Below are 6,000 nucleotides of genomic sequence, written 5' to 3'. Positions count from 1 at the left end.
CCAAAGCACTTGTCAAGATACTCTCCCCTCTGATATGTGCTACTCTCCTTGGAAGAACAAGGGGAGTGTTCAACCAGGGACTCTATATTGAGACTCTGTTAAGGTTCTCATGTTCTTTTCCTAGACACTGTACCTAATCTTCAGAGGTAGACTTCCTCTCAAAGAACAATTTAAAGCAACTTAGTGACTTTCCTCCTTTCTTTTTACCCTCTAGACATTCCTTACCTACTCTGTTTTCTTCATAGAAATCTAGGTTCAGACTACCCAATGGTAGCTATTTATGTATCTGAAGGTCACTTCAGGAACCCACTGATTAAAGATGATCTATAAGTTTCATAAATACACTCCAGTCCCATCTGTACCTAGAGAATATTTGTGCCTGCAGTTATAGACAGAAATCTATTCATTATTTATCTCGTAAGTTGTGAGGCCATAAAGGCTAAAATATCTCTTACTGCAGAGGACACAAAAGCTTTTCTTGAATAAAAGCAATTGCAAGATTTTACTGTGTGCAATATTAAAAATATAAAGAAGCCATCTGTTTTCCTTTCATGGGGAATGATTTTGTGTGTGCTATGCAGTCATTAATGATGCATACTGGAAGAGTTTTCTATATTTATTTGAACTGAAGCTAGCACTGCACCTAATGGAACACCAATTATGGTTCCTAGAAGTCAAAATGCTGTGGAAATAGATAAATGAGTTACCTAGCAATAAAACAACAACAACAACAACAAAAAAAACATTACCACATTCATGCACTCACAGTACAGAGAAACACAGACAGCAGGATGCAAAAGCCATATTTTTTGAGAAAATCTTCTATGGCCTCTCTCTTTGTATGTCTGTTTTTAGCATATGTACACAGATGCCATTCACATATATTCTATGCAAACAAGTAAGCAGAGTTCCATTTATAGTTTACTTGAGGAAGTTGATTAAACAATGTGTTGTTACACCTATCTACATGAGCTTGATTACATACTAGCAAAACTCTGTATATAGATAGGCTTTGTAGAGGTTGAATTCAAACATGTGAAAGACTGACCTATAAACATGCAGCCAAAGCAAGATCTATAAACTGTTTAAAGGGCATTAGTGCTCCAAAGTTATACAGTAAAAATAGATGGCATTATGCATTTCAGTACATACTGCCTCTCATTAACTCCAGCACTGGCTTACACAGAACTTGTGAAGCTAAAATAACACTACTATCATTGCCAAAAAAAAGCACTCGTGAGTTGGGAAAACTCAAATTTTGCTTGCATAATCAAATGTAACACCTCTCCTCTACTGTGTATGCCACATGAGAGCATCGTTACATGTTCTGACACTACTTTTCAGTGTGACACTGGCAGAATTTAGTACATATGTCATCAAAGACTGATTCATACCTGATTCTGACACTGCTTATCTTTGAAATTAGTACATCTGCAAACAGCATTATTTAAATTCTCTTTTACAGTAGTTTCACATGAAGACTTCATAGCTTAAAAAAGAATAACAAAAACACCCAGAACACAAACAAACAAAACCAAACCACAAACAAAAGAGAAACTCAAAGCTCCTTTATTCACTATCCATCCTTTTTGACACAGGTTTGTGACCCCTCAGCAACAGAGGTGCCCTGTCCCAACCTGGTGTGGCCCACCACCAGACCCAGTAAGTCACACTCTCTGCTGAAACATTCATTTCAGAGCTGAATGTTACAACTGAATAAGACCAACACTAATTCTCCATCTCCTCCCATGTGTCAGCCTAAAATCTAAAACTATCAAGTATGTTTTTGCCTCAAGTACGCTCTCTACACACTGACCTCTTCATCTTTACCTCCTCATCTTTACCTCCTCTTCTTCATCCCTGTCTCCTATTCCCCATTCTTACAGACAGCACAGTTCATTCAGCAACCAAATTGCTGACCTGGTCTCCATTTTTGTGAGCTCCACATCCCCCTTCCCACCTCCTTACCCTAAGAAACACTGTCTCTTGCTTTGTGCAGTCAACCTTCTCTGCCCCAGACCTTCTTCCCAGTTGTGGGAACTCCTAGGCTCTCAACCAAGATTCTTATCAGTCTTAACATTCCTGACCAACTTTAACTGAGTTAATACATGCACCTGGAGGGCTCTAAGGCTTGTGCACTCTGGAGAAAGTTGAAGAAAACCAGAGTGTAAAATTTTGCTTCATAAACAAGCTTAAAAATCCTGTGATAAATTCATAAGAGTTCCATGAGAGCATGGAATACCATACATTGCTGAAGGCCCTTGAAAGTTACTGATAATAGTAAAAACAGACCAAAGTGCAGAGTATTGTGAGCTAGCAAATACACTCCCTCTACATCAGAGGAAATAACTCACCTTGCAGAAGGGATAGCAGAATCTTCCCCCAAACCTCACTTGCCCCTTGGACTGAGTTCTGGAGACCATCTAACCATTCAGCTGAGGCAAAGAAGAAAGGAATTGATTTAAGAAGAAGGAGGAGAGGATCTGCAATAACTCTGGAGGACTCAGAATGATGTGAGGAAGGGCTTGCATTTGATTTCTTATTTCTAGTGGCATTTGCAAAGCCTAAGCCGTCTGTTGCATCACCAGCAGTTATTCATCCCAATGATGAAGACCTGGGCTCTTGTTACTTTGAAGCAGATGAAGTCTTAAAATATGGAGCTATAGATCCTTAACCTGTTGCTTATTTATTCATTACTTCCTGAGGAAGAAAAGGGTTTTCAGGTTAATTTATTATAGTGGTGAAATAAAACAAACAAACAAACAAAAAAAGGATTATAATAATAGGGAACAATTTCCCTTCAGTTCAGAAGGAGCTGTGGACTAAATGGAACATGTTTCTGAAATTCCCCTTCTTATTTCCTTAAAAAATCTGTTCTGATGCCCTAATGATGTACACCTGTTGAATTACTGCTTTGTCACTGATGGTGTTGAGAGCAGGAATTTGAAACAGGAGAACAGGGGAACAGGAATTTGAAATAAGAGAAGGCAAAGAGTCACTAAGTGAGGCTGACACCAGAAGAAGCTCAGAGAAGAGCTGAGCCATAAGATCACAACTCTTGGTCCTAACTGATAAGCCATAAAGCCCAGAAATGAGCCTAGTTTCTTTTGTTTGCCTCAAAATTTCGGAAGCATGACAAAAATCATCTTTCAGACATAAGGAGAGACAGGTTTCAAATTTCAGGGCAGACAGGGTATGCTATACTAATTACAGACTCCATGAATGGGACGAGTCCTGAGACTGAATAGAGAGATGCAGCAAGGCAGGTGGTATCCTTCACCACTGATAGCTGAGATGGAAGCTATCCTTAGGTTTTTTACCTCTTTAACCTGTAACAGTTGGAGGTCAGCTCTTTTTCTTGCATACTCCTTCAGGTTTTTCCAAGAAAAATACAATCACCTCCTTAAACTTAAACCGGAGGAATAAACCTTGACTGAATATATATCCAAATGTAGTCATTTTGTCTAGTTGTTTCTTGTGAATGGTGCAACACTGAACTTCACGCTCATGTCAGCTCTCCAAAGTGGCTGTGTCCCACTGTCCAGTGCCATCATTTATTTGAGAGTATCCAGACATACTGCACTTCTTATTATCAAAAATACCAGAGCAAGGATGCCTTGAAGGTCACATTAAATCTGAACAAATAATGCTGGAGTCTGTCACGCTATGGCCCAAGCAGGAGTAGTGTGGTAAAGGCAGAACAGTTTGGAGGACCTCGTGGGGAAGACATAGAGGAGAAACCTGGACACCTGTGTGTGTGTGTCACTCTGTCTGTGATGTGCAATACTTTGGGACTTAGTTTTGTCTTTTTCTCAAATATTTGAATTCTCCTCTTACATTACAAAGCTCTTTTCTTTTCTTTTCTTTTCTTTTCTTTTCTTTTCTTTTCTTCTTTTCTTTTTCTTATTTTTGGGGTTTTTTTGTCACTCTTCTATTTTTTTGCTTCTTTTCTCATGTCATTGAGTCCATGGTAGTCATGAACTTCAGCTAGGAGTCACAACAAGAGTAGCCTTCAACTTCTGTAACTCTGATGTATGGCTTTTCAGGGAGATTCAATTTAAGATTTTTCAAGGACTTTGAAGAAATCCTATAGATGTAGCAGAAGTTTAATGCATCTCCTTATTATTCTCTCTGCTCCTAACTTGTGGTTGTTGGAAGAGTATATTTAAATATTTTCTTCTTTCATGCCACATCTTTCAGTGTGCTTCTACGTTAATTCAAAATGCTTTCTGTTAATATGAAATATTTCCATTTTTCAGCTTGTGGTGTACCTCATCTGGTGAAATCTTATCAGCATAACTGTAGATGAGTTTCCACTGAATGCCCAGAAACGGATGGCCAATCTAAAGTATCAGACTCCATCTTCAGCATAAAACACCTGACAGTCCTGGGACCCAGACAATATAATGTGGTCTTATCTGAAATCTGATTAATAAGCTTGATGTCTCTATGAGCTGGAGGCTTGCACTTAACAATGACTGGGAGAGGCAGCTAGAAGTGAAGCGAGGCAAAGCATGGTCTGACCCTGAAGGGCAATATTAAGTATTTTGGTTTGCTTCCATGAACATCAGAGTGACAGGATGAAATATTTTAATTAACCTAGCTTTTGGCTTTGCAAGCTTGGTCCAAACTTTTTCCATCTTTTAGAAACAGACTTGCTCTTCATCCAGGCTCTTCCACTAGATGTCCCTCCCATGGCCTTTCCCAGGCTGAAGTAACTTTAACAAAGGTACAAAAATCTACCTTGGCAAACAACTTGCACTGCTAAAAATAATCTCCCCTATGCACTTAGCAGACAGGCAAAGACTATATAGAATGTGTGCATATTGATCCTATCATTCACATGCCAGAAGTAATTGCTCCCTCTGAGCATGTTTATAGATCTATACTAACTCCTGGTTTCCTCACAGCATGTCAGGACTGAACAAAGTCTTCCATAAATCCATGTTTCTGGAGCACATGGAGAACCCTAAAAATTCCTGTGGCAGGTCTGGCAGAAGCTGATCACATGGGACAAACTCTTGGGATAATCAGTGTTGACACAAAGCTTCAGAGGCAGCTGGAGGTGCAGGAGTGACCCTGTGCATACATTTCTCTGGGCTCTCACAGGACTGCTAAGCACAGCAGTTTGTTTCAACCAAGTTTTCATGTTCTGAACTTTTTTCTTCAGGGAACTGTGAGCCTAACCTCTTCCCTCAGCTATGATCCAGGTTCAACTACAGCTTCTGTGCAGTTTAGAAACACTTGGAAATCTAGAAACTGAGGTTTTTTTTCAGATTTTAATGAACTTCAGTCTCATCCTGGCCAACTTATGTGGAAGGCAAAAGGTCACCCCAGGACTCCTGGTCTCTCCATTCCCCACACTGGACAGAAACACATTTTTCTGATGTGTCTCACTGCGGCTGACAAGATCAGTTCATGGCCTGTTGCAATTTGCCAGTAATGTTGTAGTGCATAAGGAGCCATCTGCTCTCATCAGTGCAGTGCGAGGTTTCCCAGTGAGTATAGCTCTCAAATCTCCTCCATCCCTTCTCCAAAGTCTCCACAAGTCAGAGCTACCCAAGCCTATTCCTGGTGGAAATGTGCAGCAATTAGTATCAAAGCCCAGCTCATTCTGCCTATGTCTGCAGAGTTAGAGAAAAGCTGGGAAAAGGCTGACTTCTGGTGTTATAGCCAAATGAGAGGTTTATAGCACCCTTACAGGAAATTTGTGTTAAAGACAGACAGTCTGAGGACATCAGAACAGAGTAAGGGAATGAGCCAATAGTTAAACAAAAATATTTAGAAAATATTATTTTAAATTGATTTTTGCCCCCTGGTTCAAGCACCTGTGACCAAAATAATCATGTTCTCCCGCTTTGGCAAAACACCTAGTTCTCTTGGGTAATGCAAGACTCTTCTCCTCCCTCCCCGCAAATGCCTAAAGACAGAATTACAAAGCCTCTTTTGAATTAACTGAAAACTTGTCCATTGGCATGTTTGTTCTAAGCTCCTGAATCA

The sequence above is a fragment of the Passer montanus genome, unplaced genomic scaffold, assembly GCF_014805655.1.
Source record: "Passer montanus isolate IOZ18808 unplaced genomic scaffold, ASM1480565v1 scaffold3, whole genome shotgun sequence".
In the NCBI taxonomy this organism is placed as follows: Eukaryota; Metazoa; Chordata; class Aves; order Passeriformes; family Passeridae; genus Passer; species Passer montanus.
The sequence above is the reverse complement of the archived record's forward strand: the minus strand, read 5'-3'. Positions refer to the sequence as shown.